Consider the following 26,890-nt stretch of genomic DNA (forward strand, 5'->3'; position numbering starts at 1 on the left):
ACTTGGGGGTCATCGTTGACCACAAGATGAACATGAGCCTGCAATGTGATGCGGCGGCTAGTAAAGTGACCAAAACGCTGGCTTGCATCCATAGATGGTTCTCAAGCAAATCCCGGGACGTCATTCTCCCCCTGTACTCGGCCTTAGTGAGGCCGCAGCTGGAGTACTGTGTCCAGTTTTGGGCTCCACAATTCAAAAAGGATGTGGAGAAGCTTGAGAGAGTCCAGAGAAGAGCCACGTGCATGATCAGAGGTCAGGGAAGCAGACCCTACGATGACAGGCTGAGAGCCCTGGGGCTCTTTAGCCTGGAAAAGCGCAGGCTCAGGGGTGATCTGATGGCCACCTACAAGTTTATCAGGGGTGACCACCAGCATCTGGGGGAACGTTTGTTCACCAGAGCGCCCCAAGGGATGACGAGGTCTAATGGTCACAAACTACTTCAAGATCGTTTCAGGCTGGACATAAGGAAGAATTTCTTTACTGTCCGAGCCCCCAAGGTCTGGAACAGCCTGCCACCGGAGGTGGTTCAAGCGCCTTCATTGAACACCTTCAAGATGAAACTGGATGCTTATCTTGCTGGGATCCTATGACCCCAGCTGACTTCCTGCCCTTTGGGTGGGGGGCTGGACTCGATGATCTTCTGAGGTCCCTTCCAGCCCTGATGTCTATGAAATCTATGAAACAGATAAGAATAATGTGAACAATTCTATATCTACCAGTCCTGAGACTGTTTTAAAGCTGTCATGAGATTCACCCTGAGGTTCTTTCTTGAATGCCAGATGTCAGGAGCCTGGAGCTCATGGGCTGGGGCCCACCCCCTCCCCCTCCCCCACACAGTGAGGTGAGTGAGATGTGCTGGTGGTGTGCCCTGTCTCTGTTCATGGTGGCCTTAGGTTCCCCTCTTGGGGACCCTTTGCTGCTCTGAAATCCCTCCTTTTGTATTCTTTCTGTCCTCTGATGAATCTTCATCTCTGGGCATCATTGATTGATTTCCCTGTAGTCTTCATACTATCCATGTTCTGTCCTGTCAGCATATGCCTTTGTTTCACAAATCCATCACATGCACACATCCTAAGTTGGTTATTTACTGGGCCTCCTAATTTGGTCTGTTCACCACAGCTGAAAATCCCAAGGGCTCTGCAGTTCAGCACTGTGACCTAATGCCACCTTATCTCATGTCATGGAACAGTGTGGTACATGTCTTCAGTTTCCCAGCCTGTGTGTCTGCTGTCTTCAGACACAGTAGGCCTTGAAGGAAACTTTGTCACAAACAGGCTTTTAGAAATCAATTAACCCTTGCCGTTCCCCTGGACCATTGTTTTAATGCATATTTACCTATAAGCCAATTCCCTCTAAAACTAACCTCTAAATATCATTGTCTAGCCATCACCTTGAAGGCACTGAGTGCTTTGACCTTGATCCAGCAAAACCAGTTAAGTATATACTTAACTTTAGGCGAGTAGCCCCGTTGACTTAACGTGATTTGGGCTAGGATGTCAGCACTTCGATGGACTGAATCCAAAAGAGGACTCCATTTACCAGGGATGCCATTTTAGACACTTCCATGATCAATGCAATATTGAAGCTCTGCAAAACACCTTTGAAACTTATATTTGTTCATTTATTTTAAAGGGGTTTTGTGACAAAGACTTGCTAGGTTCTGGGCTATACTACAGAGATCATTTTATTTTGATGTTGCTGGATGTTCTTCTGTTCTCAAGGAAATTAATTATAAAGAAAAATGATAGCTTTAGGAGCAGTTCTTCTGCATTTTCATTTTAAACAATACATGATGCATTTTGATTCAATAGTTGCTAGAATTTTTGCAAGAACAGGCACATCATTTTAACATTCTCCTTGAGCACAGAAAAGGAGAACATTAAAATGATATGCCTGTTGAGCTGCCAGCAAATTCCCAGGAATAACATGGATTCTGAACCATTAAAACATGGGATTTGAAGCTGAAATAAAACTGGAAAACAGAAACCTTCAGCGTAAAGGGGAAAATTATTTTTAGAGTGCTTCTCATTCCTATAAAATTGCATATAAGTTCCCAGGCACCCTATAACAGAAAGTGTTTTTCTTTCTTAATTAACTGAGAAATATATTTATATTTGGTTGAACTGGCATTTCTGCAGAGCAGTCCAGGACCATTTTATTTAATAAGAATGTAGTGAATTATCTGATTCATTATTTATTTTATTTGTGTGATCTTTGTACTGGTTGAAAGATAATTATTGTAGATGGGGAGCCTCATTAGAGTGTTTACTACACTTTCCTGCTATGCTCTTACTTTTCTGAACTGTTGAAAAATCTAACTAACATGACCAGAGTTGGATTGGAGCTGTAATCAGGTGCAGCTCCTTTTGCTTCATTAGAATGTGAAAAACCATGTGCTTTTTCATTGTAATTTATAATCACCTTAGTTCTTGCTGTGTGATGCAAATTGAAGCTGGCCTTTATGCAAACATGGAAGGTACAGCTTCAAATCAACAACTTTATTTTATTGCATGAAACAGATGGTGAAGATCACAGTTTTCCATGAGAAAACAATGCAGTTGTCCTTGCTGAAGGACCTGTCCCCCAGGAATTGAGGGTGGACTATGCTATACAGACCTATTTCCTTTTCTGTTTATTACAGTAGCCAGACACTACTAAAGACTCAACCTTTTTTTTTTTTTTTTTTTAAAGGTTTAGATCCTGGCAGCATTGGAGTCGAAGGGAATTTTGCCATTGATTTCACCGGGGCCAGGAATAAACTTTCGAGAAGAAAAATCAGTTTATAACATGTTATAAGCCGACAATGGAAAAACTCCCTGTCACGGCAGGGTCCTATAGGAGGGCCGTGATCTCCTTAAGGCCCTCTCTCCATGCCAATTTGGCCCAAGGGCACCCTCAATTCTCGCCCACCACGTCTTTGCTGTTTAGTATATGTTGGGAGGCTGCCTTACGACTCCCTGGGCATGGATAGCTGGGACCTCTGTCCCCGGACCCCCTGGGGTCTCCCGGTATGATGGGTGCTCCCCAGGCACCCTAGCCTTATGGGCTACGTGTGGCTCCTACCACCCCTAATACCATGCCCCAAGCCTCGCTGGTGGGATAGATGTTGTCCGGTCACAATACACACCCGCTTTCTCGGGTCCTCTTCTGTAATCTAGCCCACTCTTGGGCCTTCTCCGTATGTTTCTATACTAGTGCCCCTTCCTGGGCTCTCTCTAATACAGTGTCCCTCACTGGGACTCTTGAGGCCCACTCTGGGCCTTCTCTACAATAGTCTAGTCCTCTTTGGGACATCCTCTTGAGCCACCAGTCTTTTAGGCCCACCGCACTGCTAACCTCATGTTTGCCAGGCACACTGTGCTGCTATCCCCTTTTCCTGGGGATCACTGCAGCACCGCCCATCTCCTGGGGTGCTGTACTGCTAACCCCTTTCGTCTGGGTCCACCGCAGCACCCTGCCCCTGTCCTGGGTTTTCCATTGTGCTAGCCTGTTGCTGGGCTTGCTACGCCCGTCCTGGGCTTCTCAATCTGGCCCCTCTTGGGCCTCTCACCTATGGCCCCCTTGGGCCTCTCAAGCATTGCCTGTCTTGGGCCTCGCCATGGTCCCCCTTTCTCTGGGACCTTCCAGGCCCCCCACTGGGCTCCTTAATAATACCACCCCCTGTTTGGGGCTCTCTATGCCCAGCCTGGGCTTCCTAATAAAATCTCCCCTCTCTTGGGACTTGCTGTGCCCACACTGGGCTCTTTAAATGCCCCTTTCTGGGCTGGGGTCTACACACCCTGCAAGTTGCACCCCTCACTGGCACTAGGGCCCCCACACCATTGTGGGTCCCTTTGAGGATAATGCACCCTCTTGGCGCTAGGGCCCCCACAACTCTGGGGTCCCTATGTGGATCATGCGCCCTCTTGGCGCTAGGGCCCCACCCCTCTGGGGTCCCTATGACACTTCCTCCAACCCCTTATAGCCTCACCCAAACCACCGGTGTAATAGCAACAATGCAAATGCAAATGCAAAACACAAGCCTCTAGGCTATAACATAACTATAAGCCAGCTGGCTATATCTTAGCATCAGGGCTCAAGCCTCCAGAGCTATCATGAGCTATACTTGCAATCAGGCTTCTACCCATAACTCAACTGAGGGAACTCTTGCCTCTCCAGCTGCTAGCAGGGAACTGCCAGCCTGGCCTTGACTCTAGGCTTTATAGGAGCCAGGCCCTGCCCCTTACAGGCAGCTGACTCTTATTAGTTGCCCTGGCAACCCCCAGCTGTACTCATTATCCCTGCTAGGGCTTTTCTCCCAGCAGTTTTCCCCTCTTTAGGAGTGGGGTGGTGAGGTGTGCTGTGACACTACCTATGACTTCCTCATTGACTTCCTTTGGGACAGAATTACATTTGAGGTGTTCTCAGTAGAGGTTGTAGAATACTAGTATCTTGCAAGGAGAACAGAAGTATCATTGGATGGAGGAGTCATTTTATTCATAGCATTTTCCCCAAATTCCTTTGCAAACCACAATCTAAGGTTCATTCATCCTCCCCCAACTTGGCTTGGAGCAACTACTTTGCACCTGCAGCAATACTTAACAGGTTTTGGGAGATGCAGTGTAGATTAAATTTACCTATTTATAAATATATGAGTAATATTTAGGAAGGCAGAATTTACACCGAAGCTGAATTTACCACAGGACTTTGGTAAATTTTGTTTTGAAGTTCCTAAGATCTTTTTGTTCAGATATGGGTAGAGTTCTTAATTAAGCACCTTATTTTTGGATTGTTGCATTACAGTAGCATCAGTACTTCCTCATGTAGATATGACATATGGATGTTCATCTTTTTCTAAAAAAAAAAAGGAGGCATCTCCTTTTGTGGATATAGATTTTGGGTTTTTTAGATGTGTAGGCATACATTGCGACATGTCTTTTTAATTTTCTTAATAGAAAAAGAACTCCGTGATAATAAGGAACTAAAACTCCCTGTTCTTTTATTATGTAAGATACAGCTACTTTTTGGTGCTTCTCCTCCAAAGGCATTGAATTGAATATTAAAATGCTGATAAAGCTTGTAGAAATAAATTAACAGCCTTGTCATGTCTTTCAATGCTGAAATACAAAAGTATAACATACTGTTATTCATAGGCTAACCCATCCCTCTTTGCCTTCCCCCACAAAATGAATTTCTGAGACATTGTAAAATTATCTGTTCTTTCTTAGAAATATAAAACTCTGCAGTGTTGTATAGTGATCTGTTTGAAACTTTGAGACACCAGAACAGATTGCAGGAGGAGAAAATTCTGGAAGGAGCTCCAGGAAGCCTGCCTATGTGCAGAGGGCTGTAATTCCAGCTTCAGTTTGTAAACAGTTCTCTTAACAAAAAGCCAGTTTATTTGGAGGCCTTTCATATTATTATGCAGCACACTGTACTTGAAACTAGGTAGGAGAAGTCTAGTGAGACACCACAGCAAAGAGGAAAGTGTGATCAACTGGAATACAAAACAGCACCTAGAAATGGAACAAATGGGCAAAAAAGGCAGCATGGAGGAACTCAAGCTATTCAGAATTACTAGACAAAAACCTTGCACAAATATATAGACAAGAACTGAGTCTACTTACAGAGATGAACACTGGGGATAAATTTAAAGAAAATTAAGGTAATGTTTTTTTTACTTTCTCGAAGTGGGAGGAGGGGATATACTGAAGTGAATGAGACATGGTTGGTAGGAATAATACCTGAACACTGAAATAGCTGCTGAAAGTGTTAGATGAATATTGTGCTTCCAGATGGAATGAGACTTCGGAGAGATGCTGCTTTGTTACCTGAAACTAAGAAGCAGAAGTGGGAATAGAAACTTACATTGCACACCTGGCAGCTCTGGTATCTACATGTATCTTAAGAGACAAAGTGGGAACACTGGATTGTCTGTGAGATGCAATTCCAGCTTGCAAGAGAGATTGCAAAGAGAATCAGTTATCTCCATAGAGAAATGTCTCGAAGGCCAGGTACAGACATTCAGAAAGGCCGAGGTGGAATCATTCTAAGTGATGTGGTTTTCTGTAGGTGGCTTAGTTTAGATCAGTAGTGAACAGAACACATTTGTCCTTTGTGGGGAGGGGGAATTACAAATCATAGACTGGGTTTTGCCATTTTTAAACCAGTCTATGTGCGCTGAACTTCTGGGCTGGTTAAACACATGATGGGGTTTTAGTTCTCTGAAATTGAAATGGTGGGTTTCTAATTGGTGGGTTTTTAATTGTGACGATTACAAACCCACTGTTTCAATTTAGGGGCACTGTCACTGTTATGGCAAGAGGCCTGATCTTTTTTTTTTTTGGCAGAGTCTGTACGCAGCCAGAGGGTGAACTGCTCAGAGCCAGCATCTGGCTTGCTAGTAGCCCTCTTGGGTGGCCCTGGGAAGCACTGCTGCCACAGAAGGAATGACTGGGGTCCCCCGCAGCTTAGATGCTGCCCACTCAGCCACTCTCCTGCTGCCTCCTTCTGCTGCCCCAGGGGCCATCTGGGTGTGCTCTTGGCCAGAGAAGGTGGCAGGGACAGTGCACAGGCACTAGAAGACCAGCGGGAGGGCTTGGGGATGGGTGTATCATTGCAGTTTGTTAGGCAGCAAACTAAAATACATTGGGATGTTTTTTAGTTTGCTATGTAACAAAGTCATTTACAGCACAACATGTCACCACATGTGTACAGCATGACAAAATTAAATTGAAATACCCCGCCTCACATGGAACATGTGATTCAATTAAACTGCTATAAATAGCAATTAAATTGCTAAAAAGGGCAATTTCATCATGTGTACAAGTGTCCCTGTTCTTTTATGGGTATAAACTGGTTTCGTGTGCTGGACTTGTGCTCTGTTATGGGTATAGGCAAGTTTCTGATCAATTATAAAAGTGTAATACTGAAGATGCATAGTAACTTGGATTCTTGCTCTCGCTGAGGTGGCAACTTCTGCCGTGCACTGCCCTTCAACTGTTTTTGTCCAAAAGCTATTAAATACAAGTAGCAAAAAGGGTTCTGGAGATAGGTCTGGATAATGTCTAATTTGTGGCCTGGTGGTTAGTGCTGGGAAGTCAGAGAGATGCAGCTCCAAACCCTTCTAGGCATGAGAGAAGCTGGGTCTCCAGCTTCCTGGGCAAGTGCCCTAACTTCTTAGCTCATAGGGCTAAAACATGGGAAAGTCCCCCGCACTTTACCAAGACATATGTACAGGTAAGTCCAGCCAGTGTGCTGGGCAGTGCCTGGCCAGCATGTAGCCCTACTGTGCATGCTTAATCTATGCGCCATTCAACAGTCATATCTGCAGCTATGGTATTGGAGTGTTGAGTCAGCTGTAATGTAGTCACAGCCATGCTGATAATCATCAATATTAAACTGGAAAATTTGGCCAAATACTGGTGGTATACAAGTAAGATAATTACATACATCAAAATGACAGCAGAAAATTCGTAAGTGGCTTGCAACATCAGACATATAATTGCCTAGCCTAATATTTTAATGTCCTATGGTGACATCCTAGCTCCACAAAGAATAATGGGAACTTCTCTATTGACTTCAGTTGGACCAAAATTTACTCTCAGTTACTTAACTTTCCTACCAAAGTTAAGTTAGAAACTACTATATGATGGATACAGGAGACAGTTCAGTATAATCATCATTTTCAGGTTATCACTGATTTAGACTAAATTAATGATAGACTTAAATTGTAACAGCTAAATAGGGTATTTACATTAATGTGCTAATTCTTTCATCATTATGAAAGAAGGTGATTAAATCAATCTTTTTTAAATTACTGTAGCTGTGGAACCTTCATAGTTAGTTCCAAGGTTGCATGCCATAATCTTAAATGGGCCATTAAAAATAAAAATAAAGAAAAGCCTCTTTATGAGAATCTAATGCATTGCAGTGTAGCCAGGCCCAAATATATGTAGTTTTACAGGATAATTTCAACAATAGGTACCATCTGCTTAATGTGTTCGTAAAACCAAATATTAATTTCCTGGTAAATCAGTTGTAAACCAGAAAGTATTGTTATTATTGCAATAATTTGTGCATAGGACAAATGTGTGTATGCGTCAGAAGGTTAAGGTTTAGAATAAGATCTGGCACTCACTTTTCTCCACAATTCAGCTAAAATTAAATTGCCTGAACTTGAATCTAAGTCATATTTTATCTTTCATTAGAACAAAAAAGACCTGGAAACAATCTGTAGACCACCAGGATGTCTGAAATTTATTTTCCAGTTATAAAAATATACTAGTGTTGAATTCATTCACCATCTGTCAGTCTTTTGTTCCTACCAATGAGCTAAGTTTTAAGACAGGTTACTTGCATTAGACGAGAACAGTTATAAGAAGCCAGAATATCAAGATCACTCAATTATATAAAGATATAGCTAGGGCTTCTGGAAGTTTGCAGTGCTTCAGCAACAGTCTGCAATGGCATATACTCTTTGTTGAATTCTCAAGAATGCAAAATCTTTCTTAGTTTATTTGGATGTGGTCTAAGCTATTGAAATCAACAGAAAAACATCCAGTGACTTCATGGGCTTTGAATAATACCTTTTCTGTAAATAGCCAAACATATGTGTATATGACAGGGGAAGAGACAGTGTAGCCCACATGTAAGATAATACACAGCAATAGTTGGAAAAATTCATAGGATTATTTCCTTTATTGTCTTTTGGGCTACACTAGCAAGCACTTTACTCCCACTGGTGAGGCTGGTATTACTTGTAGAAAGAAGAAACATGGGGGAAGGGTTAGAAGTAATGATGAAACAGCATTTGATAAAACTGAGATTAGGCTGCTAAAATGAATAGTGTGTGTTTCACTGTTATAGCTAAAGCAATTAAGACATCAAAAAGCAACTGGTTATATGGGACTTTGTTGAGAAAGCCGGGGATGTCAGAAAGAAGTGGTTAGGGCATAGCCTGAATCATGAAGAAGGAAATATAGTAAGAAAAGTACAGGAGATGAAAATTGAAGTGAAAGAAAAAAAAGAGAGACTGAAATGGAAGAAGGTAGTCAGAAAAGACATGAATGAACTGTGAATAAGAACAGAAGATACCACTAATCAGAACTGTCAGAACCTATAGTTTAATCAGTTTAAGGGCTAAAATAAGAAAGAAAGGAAATCCAACAGAGTAAGGTACTTTTTAATGTGAATAAGGAATCAAAATATAATTCTTAATGAATAAAATATTACTGGGCTGGCTGGATGCCAGGGGGATCAAATGCTAAACACCTGTAAAAGGTAACAGATGAGCTACTGTAGCACATACTTCCCCTGAAGGCATCTGTGACTTTTTCATTGCAAGGAAGCATTGCAAAGTCATACTGTAGATGTCTATTAATTTTGAGGTTGTTTTATTGATTTTTATTTCCATGAGTATTGGGCATAATGAAGACTAGAACATTAATATATACAGTGTATGAGCTATTACCCACCAATAAACAATGTCATTTGGCTATTTAGTGTTCTCAGTCACATGCTCAGATGGTTCAAGAAATCACCAAAATTAAATGAGGAAGGATAAAGGGGAAAGGACACAACAGAATAAGCATCCATCTCTAAGTGTATTTGGTAATGGATTCAACTTCTATACAATGCTTAATTGATGAGACAAAGGGCTTAGATGCCCACGTTGTCTGGTTTTGGGCTGTAGGAAAAGCAGGTCAGATCTTATTACATGCAGAAATGCATAATTAAGATAAGCATTTTGAACTTAAGAGAAACAAATTATACTCTTGGTATTAGAAAGTTTGGATTAAATCGCAATGTATACCAGCACCTGACTTGAAACTCTCTGGTAGACAATTCTGGCAATAGCTGCATATTCACTACACCAATAACATACTCAGGCTTTTTGCTATGTAAATAAATTCACTTCTTGTGAAGTGTTAGCATTAGAGATTAGTGTTAGAGATTAGACTATAGAGCTCTGTTTTACAGCAAAAGAGGTACAGAAAATGTAGTAGCACAGCAAACTTTTCATCCCTGAAGGGACTGTTTGCTGGTATGAGAGGGTAATTTCCTTTTCTGAACTGTTCCTTACTGAAGATAGTGAAGCTACCAAAAAGTGACATCTGAAGATCTGCGTTTATGATGTGGACACTTGTCAATGAATAAAATGAAATGAATTTATGAACTTATTTCACTCAGGTGATTGAAAGTTGTGTAATAACAGCTTTTCCACATAACCAATCTAGCAGAACGTATTTGTTTCTTAAATGGTTAGTACCAAATCCTTCCCAGGTTTGCTCTCATTTTAGGTCTAAATGTACTTTTACATTAACACCAATCAAATATATTTACAAACTAGGCCTGTGCAAAGCAACAAGTATTCACTTTGGATTTGGCTGATTTGGAGGGACAGTGATTCGATTTGGCGATTCAAATCACTATCCCGATTTGATTTGGTGGCTTTGGATTTGGAGATTCAGCGCTGATTCGGAGATTTGGCCATAGACTGTGTGGCTAGGTGGGATTGACTAATGAAATCTCTCTCCCTGGGACTCTACTGCCATGCCTTGATATAATGGAAGAATAAGAAGTTAATTCCCCAATGAGAGAGGGTGTAGTATATCACCCCAGAAGCAGGATAAAAGTAAATTGGTTTATTAATGAATTCCCAGCAAGGTCCAGACAACCCTGGCTGTTATCACAGTATATGGTCTTTCTTCTCCCTTTACCACAGTGCAACCCACTCCCCTGAGCCTGTCACTCACCTCCAGTCTCTCTGTTTCTTTCACATGTAGGCAGAGCTGTCCCTAGGGAATGTGGGGCCCAGGGCATATTGGCCCGTGTGGTGGGTTGCGAGCAGGGGGTGGAGGGTGGCGCGCGGCAGAGCTGGCAGCATGTGGCGGCTGCAATGGGGCCTGTTTGGCACTGTCTATGGGGCCCTCCAAAGTGTGGGGCCTGGGGCAGTCGCCTCCCCATAGAGACAGCCCTGCTTGTAGGTACTGGTGGATTCTTCCTCTGTGGGACCGTCTCTCTGCCTGAGGATCAACCCTGTAAGTATCTTCCCTCTCTCACCTCTTCATTTCTCTGGCTACCATGGTTACCTTCTCTCTGTCAGCTGGTCTGATCGGCAATCTGCTCCAGCACTGGGTTTGTTGCTCCTGGCTTTTTCCCGCAGATTCTTCTCATGCCATGCCCCAGGGGGCAAAAATAGCTCCCCCGGCCATGGTCTTTAATAGTTGCTGGACCTTAATCAGGCAAAATTCTTCTCTGGTGCAATCCCTCTGCCAACTGTGACTATTAAGTAATTATCCTTGCCCTGTCCCTGACCTGACTTTCCCCTGCACTTGCAACTCTGTAGCAACAAAGGAACAGGGCAAATCCTTGCCCTGTTACAGACTATGATGGGAAATCACTAAAATACCCATAACTTTGTCATTTTTCTGCAGATTCAGATGAAAACAGCAGGGATGGTAGCCCCTTCTGAGGGCATGAAGCCTGTCAAGTTTCAAGGAGATAGATACAGGGGTTTTTGTGAAAGTGCACCTCAAACTGTTGAAAGCAAATACCGTATCAAAAAAACTGCAAGCCTTCTGAATCTCTATGAATAGATTTGGAGGCTTCTAATTCAATTGGAATTTTGATTTGATTCAGATTTGGAGATTTGGCTGCCGAATCGGCCCAAATCTCCTCCAAATCAAATTGGCTACTGAATCTTTGCACAGCCCTATTACAAACAAATATATTTCATTACATTTTTTTTTTACTTCAATGATCTGCATACCTGATACTTTTACATTTGCTTTTGTGAGTTAATAGCAATCTGAATGGAATGGAAGACTGTAAAAGGTAAGTATGGTAAAGAATTTAATCCAAAATTAGATCAAACTTCATTTTTGTTTGTTTTGTTTTTCCTGTATGTTTTAGAGAATTTAGACTTTAACATGTTAAAATGTTCATGTGCCGTCTTCCAGGAACTGTTGTCATTCTGAAAGATCCTGTTTTTTATGCACCACAGATAAGCAAAATGAAACAGATGAAAAACAAATTGATAGAGTATATCACATTTATGAAAAATAGTAATTCAAATAACCTTCTTGCAACAGAAGTGGGAAGACGCATGATTTTCTGTCACAGAAGTACCACCTTGCCAAATCTCTGCAACTGCCTCTTAATTATACAAGTAGGTATAAACAGACATCACCAAATGAAATGGATCAGCTGTACTGGGATCTCTCTCAACACAACTGATCCCCTTCATTAGCTGAACTAGAAATTTCCTATTGTGCCGCAGAGTACCACCCCTGCTACTTCTGGGAGTGGCTGCAGCCGGATCTTGTGGAGTAACACTTAGGGCATGCCCCTGCAAACAGGGGAAGCCTGGGTTTCCTGGATAGCAGAGGAGTGCTGGAGAATCCATGGGTGGGTTTTCCAATTTGCAGGGTTTTCCAATTTGCAGAGACACACCCCAAGTCAGATCCCTCCCGCCCCCTGGGCACACCTCTCTCCAAACAAAAAAAACTGGGGAGGTGCTCCTGGGACTTTAGGTGCCTGATCTTGTGCACCCCAGGAATGGAAATTCCCAGGGCATGCAGAATCAGGCTTATGAAGCCCCAAAATCACCTGCCTGGGGTGGCTGGAGAATGAAGGCAGCTCTGCGCTGCCTGTGCTCTCCCACCATAGAGCCAACAGGTGTCCTGTTAGCACCACTGTTCAGCAGATAGTGCTTAGGGATTGCTAAAGCACAATTAACCCTTAAATGGAACATGAAATACAAACAGAGACAACTCAGTGTCCTAAAATGAAAGTCTAACTGTATTATTACAAAAAGTATTATACTAGCAGTTTCTATATTTAGAGAGAGAAAACACACTTAGTACAATGATCTCACCTGATCCCAAATGTTACTTTGCTTAACAGAAAAGACAGCCACTTAGTTCCTGAAGCAAAGGGTGTGTTGTTGGCTGGGATGGTCCAGATAGGTGTTGAAAGATGGATTCATGATAACAATGATGACAGTGATGACACACACTTAACTTTCTTGATCTCCTCTTTTATGCTTTTCTTTAATTTGATTCCTTTGATGACTCCTTGCTTTCAGCTTGGTCTCTTTGCAGGTAGCATACTGTCCATATTTTATCCTGTCATCATATTCCTTTGTTTAACAGACCCATCATGAGCACACCACTTAATTTGTCCTTTTTTGGTGTCTTACTTTGGGCATTGTCCATTGGTCTCCTCTATCACCTTTCATTAATGTATCCAATCATTTCATCCCTCTGATTCATAGATTTCATAGACATTAGAGCTCGAAGGGACCTCAAAAGATCACCAGGTCCAGCCCTGTGCTCAGGGGGCAGGAAGTCAGCTAGGGTCAAAGGATCCCAGCAAGATAAATGTCCAAATGTTTCTTGAAAGTGTCCAGAGTAAGTGCTTGCACCACCTCTGGGGGGAGTTTGTTCTAGGGCCTCGGCTCAGACAGTAAAGAAGTTTTTCCTTATGTCCACCCTAAAACAGTCTTGCAGGAGTTTGTGACCGTTGGATCTTGTCATCCCCTGGGGTGCTTTGGTGAACAGTTGTTCCCCCAGATCCTGATGCATGCCTCTTATGTTCTTATAGGCTGCCACCAAGTCACCCTTGAGCCCGCGCTTCTCTAGGCTGAAGAATCCCATAGCTCGCAGTCTCTTTTCTTAAGGCCTGTTCTCTTGCCCTCTGATCATGCAAGTGGCTGTCCTCTGGAATTTTTCAAGCTTCTCCACATTCTTCTTAAATTGTGGAGCCCAGGATTGGATGCAGTACTCCAGCTGCGGCCTCACCAAGGCCGTATACAGTGGGAGGATGACATCCTGGGTCTTGGTCAAGATGCATCGGTAGATACAAGCCAGAGTTTTGTTCATTTTGCTAGGTGTGGTACTGCATTGATGGCTCATATTCATCTTGTGGTCAATCATGACCCCCAAGTCTCTTTTGGTCATGGTGCTAGCAAGTGTAGCATTGCCGAGCCTATACGTGTAATGCGGGTTTTTTGTTTCTGAGGTGGAGCACCTTGCATTTCTCAATATTGAATGCCATCAGGTTTTCATCTGCCCACCTTGCAAGCCTATTGAGGTCGGCCTGGATCACCAGCCTATCCTCAAGTGTGGAGACTCTTCCCCAAAGCTGGGTATCATCAGCAAACTTGGCCAGTCTGCTTTTGACACTAGTGTCCAGATTGTTAATGAAGACATTAAAGATTACAGGTCCAAGAATAGAGCCTTGGGGAACACCACTAGTTACCGAGTGCCATGTTGATTCAGTTCTGTCAGCTACCACTCTCTGGGTCTGACCTCGGAGCCAGTTCTCCAGCCATCAGACTGTGGGATAGTCGAGGTCACAGTTTCCCAATTTTTCCATGAGGACATCATGGGACACCAGGTCCAAGGATTTTTTAAAGTCCAAATATATGACATCAACCTCTTCCCTCTTGTCCAGGTGATATGTCACTTGTCCATAGAAGGAAATGAGATTGATCGAGTAAGACCTACCTGCAACAAACCCGTGTTGGCTATCCCTCAACATGTTGACTTCTGTTAGCTTGTCAAGAATGGTTTCTTTGCTAATTGTTTCTAAAATCTTCCCAGGGATTGAGGTTAAACTGATTGGCCTGTAGTTTCCTGGGTCTTCTTTCCTCCCTTTCTTGAAGATGGGCACCACATTTGCTCTTTTCCAATCTTCAGGTACTTTGCCTGAGCACCATGAGTTCTTGAATATCCTTGCCAATGGTTGCACTATGATGTCTGCCAGTTCCTTTAGCACTCTGGGGTGCAACTTATCTGGACCAGCTGATTTATGGGGGTTCAGCCTCTCAAGATGCTCCCTCACAAGATCTATGACAATGGTGGGCATATATTCATCTTCACCCAGGTCATCCCACATCTTGTTAGGCAGGGTGGTTCCTTTGGGCTGGTGAAAAACTGACGCAAAGTAATCATTAAGCAGATTGGCTTTTTCCTGGGTGTCGGTAGTCAGCTGCCCCAGCTGGTTTAGCAGGGCTCCAATGTTGCCCTTGTTTTTCTTTTGACTCCCCACATATCTGAAGAAGGACTTTTTATTGTCCTTCATTTGTGTAGCCAGATGGAGTTCAGTTGCAACCTTGGCTTTTCTAGTTCGCTCCCTGCAGGTGCGGACCAGTGCAGTATACTCCTCCTTCGTGGTGCTATCTGTCCTCCATCCATTATACACCTCTTTTTAGACATAGGAGGTCCATGAGTTCCCTGTTGAGCCAAGGGTGTTGTTGAGCCCTTTTACCACCTTTCCTACAGGTGGGGATAGACTTCCCTGTGCTTCTAGGATCACTTCCTTAAGGAGCAACCACTCATCATGAACTCCCCTCCCTGTGAAATCATGGCCTCTCAGGGCCTCAAGAACAAGCCTGAGCTTATGAAAGTCAGCTTTCCTAAAGTAAAGGACTACTCCATTGCTGTCTGACTTGTCAGCTTTGCAGTAGATAGTGAAAGTGATCAACTTGTGGTCACTGTCTCCCAGCTTCCCTTCAATTCTAAGGTTGCTGATTAGCTCATCCCCATTGGCCAGTACCAGGTCCAGCAGTGCCTTGCCTCTTGTTGGTCCATAAACTTCTTGGGACAGGTAGAGCTCATCAACACATGTAAGGAAGCTTTGTGACCAATCAGATTTGGCTGAGTGCTCAGCCCATGAGATGTCTGGGTAGTTGAAGTCTCCCATGATGAACATGCACCAAAAGCATGCAGCCTTGTCCAGTTCCCTGGTGAATTCTTGATCAAGCACTTGTTTCTGGTTTGGAAGTCTGTAGTAGACTCCTACCATTGTATCCCCTTCACTATGTTCCCCTTGTATTCTAACCCAAAGGGTCTCTAGTCATCCTCCTTGCGTGCCAATCTCAGTTTATAGGGGTGTGTAGCTCTCCTTCACATAGAGAGCTACGCCCCACTTTTATCAAGGAAAAATGCACCTATGCCCCCAACCCTCCTGAGCCCTGCTGCAAGAGCCCTGTAGCCACTCATGACCCAGTTGGGATGGCTCTGAGCCATGCCATTTGTGCCCATGTGGTTAAGGAGCACAGGGTAGTGGTCAGAAGGCCAGATAAATTTTGGGATCCTCTCAGCTGCATCCTGGATATGGGCTCCCGGGAGGCAGCAGATCTCCCAGGCTAAGGGGTTGGAGCAACAGATTGCTCCCTCAGTCCCCCTCAGGAGGGAGCCACTCACAACGACCTCTCTGCATTTTATCTTAGGAATGATAGCTGGTTATGTTTCTTGCAGGCTCTACTGGTGCTGCAAGAGGTTTGTACCTGTTGCAGAGATCCAGGAGGGTGGTGACCCTGGTACAGTGAGCCTTGGGGCCAGAGACAATCTTTGTCCAACCCCCTGGCTGGACAATGTGGGAGTGCCTCTTGGCCTCCCTGGTCCTGGCAGGAGACCTAGGTCACTCTTCTGTCCTAGCGTGAAGGGCCTAGCAGTAGGAGTCAGTCTCCTGTTCACTATCCTTGATGGCTCACAGCCTCTGCACTGTGGTCTGGAGCTCCACTATCTGGGATTCCAGAGACTCCAATATGGAATAAACCTCACAAGAAGATGTTGCAGTGCTTCTGATCCCATGTGCCTGCAGTTGTGCCAGTCAGCCCCACAGCTGAGACCCAGAGGCTCTGTCTGAATGGAGGTCAGAACCATGGGTTCTGTCTGGGTGGAGGCCTCAGAAGTACCAGAGGGGAGGGATTCAGCTGCAGTGGGGAACCTCAGGGTGCAACGTGTCCTACCTACCATTGTGCTGGTAGTAGTTAGGCTACAACTGTGCCAACCAGTCCCTTGAGGTTCTTTGCCTAGGGACTTGGGCCCTTTCTGTGCACCCTCCTGTGCAAACTCCCGTGTTAACTCATGTTCCAGGCCTAGAAGCATGCCTGTTTGTGCATCTTGTTCACGAGGTTCTGGTCACCTGTCTCCCTGGGGGGCTGGGCAAAGTAGGAGCTGGGGGGTTGTGACCCTCCTTGGCTCCTCTCGGCTGCCTCCCCACAGCTGGGCTAAGTCCCTCCTATCACAGGCCTCTGCTTACCTCCAGCTAGGCTGGGGGTCACTGGGGGTCCTGGGTTTCCTGTTGGGGGTCCTGGGGCTCACGGAGGCACAACTGATGTCCACCCATGTGTCTTGCTCCAGAGCTGGAGGCCAAGTGTGGCTTCTGCCTTTGGTGGGCCCTTTTAAACTTTTTATTCAGCCGGTTAGTGCCAAGTTCAGTTAATTTGAGATAGTAACAAAACTATGTTGTGTTAGAAACACTTCTCACAGTGATAGAAAAGGAAAGAAACATCATGTGAGCAAACTCAAGGCCATAAGCCGCTTGCAAGAGGCAAGGTCAGCTGATACTGCAAATACCAGCAAAATGAAAAGTTCAGATAACAATGAGGCTATACAGAACTTTAGACTGAATATAAAAGAAAACTTTAGACAATACTATAATTCACCACTCTGTGAACAGGTACAACTTTAAAGCATTAAATATGACCAGCTACCTTAACAATCTTCAGTAAAATAGTGGCACAAATTCATACCACCAATGTCACAGCCACAAATTTTAGGCAGTTGCGGTGCAGCAAGAAGTATGGATATGTGTTTGCTTGGCCTTTGTGCCTCCATAAAATATTTTATGCCAGCACAAATGTGACATCTCTTTCCACTGAGCATTGTGGGGAAGACAATGTTGGCAAGGAAAGGAAAAATGGCTATACAATAATATTCAGTAAGGTTGCACTTCTGCAAACCTTCTATTGAGTTGTACCCATGTGACCAGTGCTATGAACATCAGTGGAGCTTCAATTCTGAGTAAGCATGAGTAACAGCTGCAGAACTGGGTGCTTGGCATTTTGAAAAAATCCAAGAAGACAAGTCATTATTTGAACAAGAGAACAACAACGCCATTCTCCAATCCCATTGGCATTACTGCTTTTTGCTGGCCCTATTAACCTGACTGAGACTGAAATTTATTTTTGGAAGCTTTTAAAAACAGCTGGGGACTTTCCTTCACTTTTAGTCATACACAGTTCTATATCTTCATCTTTATTTATTAACTATTTTAGAAACACTGGATTCTGCTTAGACTTAACTGACTTTCATGTTAAAATATCTATGTATCTAATCTATCAGCTACTTCTCTGAGTTGATAAAAATGGCCAGGTGGCAGCACTAGTAATTATGCATGAAAGAGTTAAAAAAGTTCAATTTGTGCTCAGCCTCTTTGAAAATGACCCTTTATATTTCTCTTGGCATTCATAAATTTTCAGACTTCCTCTAGAGAATTAAACATTTGTACCCTGGATTCATGCTTTAAAAAATTCACACTATATATGACTCTTTGCTAAGCTTCTTATTTTTTGTATTTAGTTATGTGGATGATAAGACTTTAGGGCAAGGACTCTCTGTTTTGCTTATTTGTCTATGCTAAAAATAAATGATAATATACCTTTCTGAGGTGCTCAGGAATTGTAGATATTTTGACCTGATTACAGATCATGATCTGTTTCATCCTTTCACAGATTTTTATGCACCAATATGATAACATGAAAGCTCCCTTTCTGAAAAGTTTTATCCAAAACTTCAGTTGAAGTCTCTAAGCAGATCTCTTTCCCAACTGCTCTCAAGCAAAGTTCAGGAATTAACTCACTTCTTAAGTTTGATTTTTGTTTTTCTTTTTCTAATGTAGAAACTAAAAATAAGTAACATAGTGCATCTAGCTCTCTGCTAGGCATGTCTCTCCCTAGAGTCTCTCTCTCTGTTCTGCTCAGCTCACACTCTAGATCCTTACCTTCTAAGGAGCCACTCTTACCTCCTGTACATTGAAGTGGGGTAATAAGTTACTTGACCCAGTGAATTGTTAACCAGCTTACTATTTCCCACTAGAATCAACACTTCTGAAAAGAGAAGAGTATGTCAGGAAAACACTGCCAATTTGTTGCAAATCCAAATCTTTTTTTCATATGTGAAAATACCTGAATATTTTTTTCCCATTATTAGAAGTAGAAGTGCTAAAATATTGCTGCAAGAAAGGTCATTCTCATAAGATTCCCTGCTGAGAATTGCATGCTCCAGTTGCTTGTACAGTCTTTTGATTAATTTTGTTTTTTGAGATATGCCTCTAAATAATTCAGAAAAACCATTGGGATGTATTTAGAATATAATATATTTAGAATATATTAGAATATACAGTATTTAGAATAGAATATAATAGGCATTATTCTTGCCCAAATCCCATTGATTTTCAACTGGAATTTACATGACCTGTTTGATATTTTTTCAGACAGCCACCCCCTCGCCCCACAAGTGTCTATCCAAGCTGAGGTATTGAGAATTCAAGTAAAATATATGAAAACCTTTTGCCAAGAAAAGAAACAATTAAAAAAGGAAATTTTTCATTTCAGCATTTTCAAAATGAAATATTTGGTTTTGTTTCAACATAGTTTTTATTTCAAAATCTGGAAAAATATTTTTTAAAAGGGGAAAAAAAATCTCAGAAAAGACCCTTCATTCTACCCAAACCTTTTTCTTTTTTTTCTTTTGTTGCTGTTCTGTAGCCAGAGAACCAGAAAAAATATTCATACTACTCTAGAGTTGAGTATCCAAATTCTTCAGGTTCCTTTGAAAAACCTAACTTGTAATTATTGCTTCTATGGTTCTATGGAAAAGAAACATTAGGACAGTATATTTTGTAGCTGCATACAGATATTTGGGGAGGGGAGGGAGAAGTTAACTTGAGTTAAAAATGGCCACCCGATCTAAGGTAAATCAGGATAGAGAAGGCTAGCAGTGGGGGCTGAGGCAATGGGGAGTGGAAGTGGTTTGGGATGTTGGAGTGTCTTTAGGGGGATCAGAGGGGCAGGTGGAGTCTGTGGGGGGAACAGGGGGATTGGGGGAGCAAGCAGGATCCGTGTGAGTGATCAAGGGAATGTGGGGGGCAGGTGGAATCCATAGCAGGGTTGGATACCTCCACCTCCACCTCTATTCTACCCACCCCTCCCCCAACCCCAGCTTACTTCCTTGGCTTCTGGCATTGGCAAATGCTCATAAAACCATCATCCGGAGCTTCTTGCAGGATGGGAGATTTGGTGGGCCTGGGGGGGGGTGGGGGAAGAGAGGAGGTCCTAGCTGGCTGTTCCGGAGTGGTGGTTGTCTTCCTGGAAGTGGGGCAATAGCTAGGAGAGCTAAAATAGTCTGGTGCCAGGTGGGCAGGTAGGAAAAGCACAGCCCTGGGGGCTGTTCCAGCCCTTGAGCTGCACTGAGTACTGTGCAGAACTTTAGGATAGTCATATTGGTCTTAAATGACCAACCTGATCTAATTTAGACTGGGTAGACGTAACTTCATTGAGGTTGGCCTTTTTTAGACTGATTTAAGTTTCTTGGAACTTCTGTACGGTTCTCACTTAGATGGACCTTGGAGGCAAATTATGCCTCCAATACAGCAGGGTATTCGGATCCCATGGCTACCACCACGTGTGGTGGGCCATTAGGGGGCGCTTCTGCATTGAGCTGCCCACCTCACTGCGCCCGACCAACTTCCAGGCTCTGAGTGCCCTCCCTGGGGTGCCTCACGTCTGGCCCACCCCTTCCCTGGAGCACACCCACTAACCTGGGGTTCCCGCTGCCACCATCCAAGGCTCTGGACTCAATTCTGGCTCTGCGCACCTTGGAAAACACAGGCCTGATCATCCAATAGGTACTAGACCCAATACAGGCACTCGGGGCACTTCCCCAAGTCAGGGGCTTATTAGGAAAGCCTCCCTTAGTCCACAGACCTAAGGGACCTCCTTGGCATAATTTAGACCCACCCCTCAATAAGTCTCCCACACTGGTCACAAAGGAGAACTTTACTGATTACAGGGGGTAGGGTGAAAACAGGGTAAAAGGTAGAGCAATATCAGAGGAATCTCAGAGGAATCCCATACAGCAAACCATTATGGCTGAGGTAGCCTTTTGATCACGCATCTGAGTTACTGTAAGCTAAATATCTAGTCTGATCTTGAGTAGCTTACTCACACGCATCATCCAGAGGTGGCTGGAGTTTCCCTCTGGAGGCAGGTCACTCTTGGAGCATGCGGTTATGAAGAGAGAGCCAGTTTCAGATTCACCTGGATGACCGCATGGCTAATGGCTGCCTTCTTCCTGGCCCGGGCCTTTAAATAACCTTTCTGACCTCAGCAGCCCGGTCCAATCGAGGCTGCCAGTGCTGGCCACAAGCCAACCAAACTAAAAAACCATCACTGGCTACCTAGGCTGGTGAGCGGGGCTTTTCCCTCCCCCTTCCCAGGTGACCAGAGCATCCGCCTCCAAGGCACCAGGCTTTTGTCATGTAGACAAGGGGGGAAGATCCCCCACCCTGAGGGATTCAACACCAGCCTCTCACGCTGGCAAAGACAGATCTCTGGAGAGGGACACAGACGGTGGCATTTCTGCCACAGACCTAACTAGGGCTCAAAGTGTAAGGCCCATATCTGGGCAAACTAAGTTAGACTGGGTGGCCATTTTTAACACAACGTAACCTCCCTGAATCCCCCTGAATGTCTGTATGCAGCCTGTATGTTGAATATTTTGCCTTTCATATAAGGTATCTTGAGAGAAAGAAAAATTGGGTGCAATCAGCATCCTAGAACAAAATAATATCCACACAACAACCAAAGCTCAAAAAAACATGGTAAGACAAGCATTCTGATAAACGATGAACAAACAAGGGAAAGTAAATAAGCAGGATATTAATGCAACAGTTTACAATTTGTAATTGATCTTTTAACAATGAAGCAAAATGATTGATAGGATCACATTAGAAATAACTACTAAAATTGGACCAACATCAAGGAATGACTTGTATACTAGAGTGGAAATATTTATTACAGATGGCCTAGAGTTTCAAACTTGATTGCTTAAAATTAGGTATTTAAATTGATATATAGGCTTTCAAGTAAGGAGCCTGATTTACAGGAGTGCTGGGTATATGCAGATGCTGTTGGCATTTCTTTGAAATTACATTATTTATTGAATTGCTTAAGAATGTACTTAGATGTGCAACTTTGGGTACCTAAGTATTATGATTTATAATGGCTTATTTTACGTATTATTTGCATGTGCATGAAGATGGAATGGAGAAGTTGCAAAGATGCTTATTTGATGGGGAGTAGGCTGGCACCATTGTCAGTGAGGAAGTGGGCATTACATTTTCATAGCATTTAAGAGATGACAAGGAATATGGAGTTAGGTTGTGAAGGCCTTTTAGAGTGAAGATGAATCACTTGTTTTTGATGCGGTGGAGAATGGGAAGCTGGAGGAAGAACTCAGTTAAGGGATGGTTGTGGCTGAAGCAACGAACCATGCTCTTTCAGTGGCTGCATGAGTCAAGTTTGCATTTGTCAAGGTTACAACGGGAGAAAATTGTATCAATCACAACTTAAAAGGATGAGAACCTTGATTATGTATTTAGCTGTATGGATGGTGAGACAAGCCATATCTTAGGGATGCTATGCAGGTTGAAGAAGCATGAATTAGATGGACCCTGAATATGAGGATGTGATGTCAAACTGAAGATCCTGCTCAGGTTATGTGTTTGTATGATAGGGAGGATGGTGGCAGTATTCACAATGACTGATAAATGTGTGGGTGTAGGAAAAGGCTTTTAGGGAAGTTTAATAGGGCCACCCTGCTCAAGTCCCTGAAAAATGTTAATAAAACAACTTTTGTAAGATATCTTCTTCATCTTGGACTGAAAAATAAGTTACAGAAAGCCATGAACAGGAGGACGACCCATGTACTTTTATGTTACTGTTTTTAAGGGACTTGAGCAGGATGGAATAGGATCACACTTGGATGCCTAATAGTTGGAATACAATCTGTCCCTAGAAACCTATTTTTGGACAGATGAGTTTTTACTGATGGCTGGGCATTCATAAGGGACATCATTAAAAGAGGCTGCAGAACCCCAGAGACAAGTTAGAGCCTGGAGTGAAGGGGGGGGGGGGGGGGGGTTGCCTTTGGAAGGGGGGGGGGGGAGGGGGGGGGGGGGAGGAGTTACCTTTAGGTGCTCCTCTGCTTTCATTTTGGGGGAAGATAGAGTGGTTGGGAGTGGTGCCTCCTGGGATACTGGAGGACTGTTCCCAACTGGTTTGGGCCTGTGGAGCAGTGAATACATGAATTGCCCAAAACCAGTTAGAGATAATCCTCAGTGGAAAAGGATAATTCTTGAGCCATTCAGATGGCCCTTAGCATGCATTTTACTGCCCTAATGTGTGGATACTCCTGCTTTAAGGGCCGTTAACATGTATTTAAGTTAATGTGTAACAACCCCCTGAGAATCAAAAGCCTAAAATATATTGAATTTGGCTTGTGAATAGGATTGTCCAGAGAAAAATGTAGAGAGAGCTAGGGAGGGGACCAAAGACAGAGTTTGAAAATGGTAGCTTTCGTAGGCTGTGTTTTTCTCTGCATCATATAATTTTTCAAAATGTCTTATGCTGCAGCTCAAGCCATTACTAATCTGGTTGAATAATCAAAAAGTTACACTAGAAAAATGAGAAAACACAAGAATATAGATGGATGTTGCAGAGGCAATATCTTGAATTTCAAGGACACGGGTCTGTGACATTCAGTTATTTGCATCTGATATATGCATATTTAACATTTTTTGTCTTGCATAGACTTTTTGTATAGCAAAACTATGCAATTGTTATACAAAAAAAAATTAAATTTAAATTCAAATTGATTTTTGACTCAAATGATTTATTCTTGGACTTTTCTGACCTACTGGTCCAATGGTAGTAATTAGCACCACTCTGCTAGAGGTCTGCATTTGATATTGTGATGGCAGTTTCTAAATGTCCATCTTTCCATCAGGAAGAGTTGGAATTACTCCAGAGGAAATACATTCTGCTCATTCCACTAGCCTCCTCTTTTCCTTCCATGCCCAAGCACGGGCCAGATTCTTTAAAAAAACTCAGGACCAGACTTTTCCATGCTCAGCACCCATAGTTGGAGTCATTTTCAAAAATAGTTCAGCTTTCATTATATTTAACAGAAAAATCAGTTTTTAGGAAGATCCAAGCAAATCAGGCATCACCAGATTTTTAAACACACTTAAGATCCACCATTCTGGTCTTTTTGGAAAATCTGGCCTCATATTTTCCTGCCTACATGGGAACTAAGGCTATCTGAAAATCTGGCTTCAGCTGCGGGTGCTGAGCCGTTTAAAAAATTCTGATCTGGATTTTATTATTTTACCTGTGTTAGATACAGAAAATATTCTTATCTGAAGGAGGAAGAGTTGAGATTTCAGAGACCAGCTACGTGAGACACCTCCAATGAATATGTGGCAAATTGCTTACTTCTCTATTATTTTGTCTTTCCCTTTTCTCTTAACATTTATTTGTCTCCTATACTACTGACTTCTTGACATACTAAATACTGTAAAGACTTCAGGATTGTGCTTCTACTGCCTGATTGTATAGCTACTGACATAAAGGACCCTGTTGTTTAATAGATGCAGGTAGGTGCCCCTAGATCTGTGAAGAAGTTTAAGGGACAGCCAAAACACCTTGAGTGTAATATAGGGCATCCCCCACTCCTGCTCCCCGCTACTTTAGTATCATATTTTATTTAAACTGGAAAAGGAAAATGAATAGGAAAATGAAAAGTGGTTGGTTGTTCTGGTGTACTCCTCTCCCCTCCCCCCCTTCCCCCCCCCCAATCTTTGTTTCGCTCCTGACTGGACTTAGACATTTTTGTTTGCTTAGATTAGAATTACTGAATGAGAGGCTTGAACCATATTAATAGGATACATTTGTTTCATGAGTTTGGATTCCTCTTATTTAAAATGGTTTATGGATTGGCAGAGCAGTTGTCTGGATCCCTTCCTTCTTGCAGAGATGATCCTCTGGCTATTCAAAAAATGAACAGGCAGAGAACAACCTAAAGTGCCACTTTCAGAAACTGAAGCTGATTGTTCAGCAATTCCTGCAGACAGCACAATTCAGGTAGACCTGGGAAAAGCTGCTTACCCAGCAGACTATGGAGGAAGAAACACGGCTCAGTGGCAAGCTTCACCTTTGATGTCCCTATCTCCAGAAAGCTGAGTATGACTAGAAGACTTATTCTATTACTCATGGATGGGTAATGTCTCTAGTTTGCTATGAAAGAAGCACCTGGACAGTGTGTTTAGTATCCAACATTACTAAGGAGGCATACCATTTGTACTTAGGTGTCCTACCTTGGGCCTGGGCTATTTAAGTGGGATTAGAAAAATGAGCGGGAAAGAGGGGATTAGAGCATCTGTAAACTGATCTTTTTCTCTTGATTCTCAGATGAGGAGTTCTGACCTAGGGTCCTGATGTAAGGCCCTCATGAATTTTTCGAGTGTTTATTCCTTCCATGAGCCATTATTAGAAGGGAAATCCTTGTTTTGTTGGTTGATTTTGGCTTTGTCTTGCCTGAATCTTTTATACATGCAAAACCCCCGCAAAACAAAACAAAAACAAGAATATAAATTAACAATGTGTTTTATTTCATTTGAGATAAGCAAGCTTCCTTTTCATTTCTCTCAACTATCAACCCTTCCTTGCCATTCCCACCCATGCATATGGCTTTTGGAGAGGTGCCTACTTTTTATTGAAAGGACTGAAGAAGGAAAGCTGGGCCTAATTAGCACTTCTGTAAATATTGTACATACAGTTCGCAGGAGGTTGATCACAAATTCACTTTCTAAATTGTCTTTTTTCCCTGAAAGACTAACCAATTTCTCATGGCCAGTATTACTTATTTACTTTGGCTCAATTCTTTATTTTCTTCTAGGTTCCATTTATTGAAGAACTGTTCTTGCTTTCTATAGATGAAACCCAGCTTGATTTTTGTCTTGCCTGGGATGGAAAGCAGGAGATTTTTATGGATGAAGAAGTTGTGATGCATTTCTACAACTGCAAAAAGAAAAAAACCAACAAAAAAACCCAAACAAACCTGGCTTGGACAGGAAGAAGACAATGAAAAATCATTGGGAAACTGCAGGTAATTTAATTAAAATTAGAGTTTTTATGAACAATGTTAATGTGTGCTACCTCAGCTAACCTGACAATAAAGGTTTCAGAAACTACAGTGACATCTGGCACAGAATCACATGTAGGAATTATGCAGCACCAATAAAAGGCACTTAATTAGCATTGCAAATACTATTCCAGCATTTATGAGATGTCTGAAAATTTGCATATAGATACATAATTACACAATTTGCAGCTGTTGTGTTTGTTCTGTAAGACCTTGCTACTTTATTAGTAGAATATGTAAATTAGGAATTAATTCTCTTTATCGACTACTTTCTCAGTAGTCTATAAATATGTAGCAAATCAGAGGAACTTGATACAGCTCTTTTGTCTGGACTTCATCATCTTGTTTCAGAATGGTTTTGAAACAAAAACATATCCCTTGGCTTATTTAGCTGCAAAAGTCTTTAAAGAGATTTGTAATTGCATATAATTTATTAGCAGAATTTTTATGTTCTCCACTCATCTTTGAAATCCTTAGCTTGCAGTGTGACACTGCAAATCTGCCCTGATCTAGTTTTCATCAGACTTCAGTTGCATGTTAAAGCTTAGCACCAGTTCTGATCTGCACAGCTCTAACTTGTTCCTGGAGGGCCAGTGAGCAGGGTGTGGCTAGGAGTCAGGATGTCTCTGCTGTGCATGGGGGCTGTAGCAGTGGGGAGAGGCAAAGGCTGGATGGAGCAGGAGTGAGGGGGTTGAGAAGGGTGCTTTCTGGGATGCTGGAGGACTGTAAATTGGCTGTTTTATCTCTGATGTTACTGTAGCATGAGCTAGGCAATATGACTTAACGATAACCCTTGCCCAAAGTGGTGTAACTTTGAGATATTCAGAGGCACTTAGCACAAGCTTTCATGC

At 42.8% G+C, this 26,890-nt stretch overlaps 1 long non-coding RNA gene across 1 annotated transcript in view; it reads left to right on the plus strand.

Moving 5' to 3' along the window:
* The window catches only part of LOC102384481, a 58,866-nt gene that overhangs the window by 26,668 nt on the left and 5,308 nt on the right, over positions 1-26,890 (plus strand). Inside the window, exon 2 of the long non-coding RNA XR_322905.3 lies at positions 25,794-26,003. This is a non-coding gene — a long non-coding RNA (uncharacterized LOC102384481). The remainder of the gene's footprint in view (positions 1-25,793; positions 26,004-26,890) is intronic.

The sequence above is a fragment of the Alligator sinensis genome, unplaced genomic scaffold (genome assembly GCF_000455745.1).
Source record: "Alligator sinensis unplaced genomic scaffold, ASM45574v1 scaffold528_1, whole genome shotgun sequence".
NCBI lineage: Eukaryota > Metazoa > Chordata > Crocodylia > Alligatoridae > Alligator > Alligator sinensis.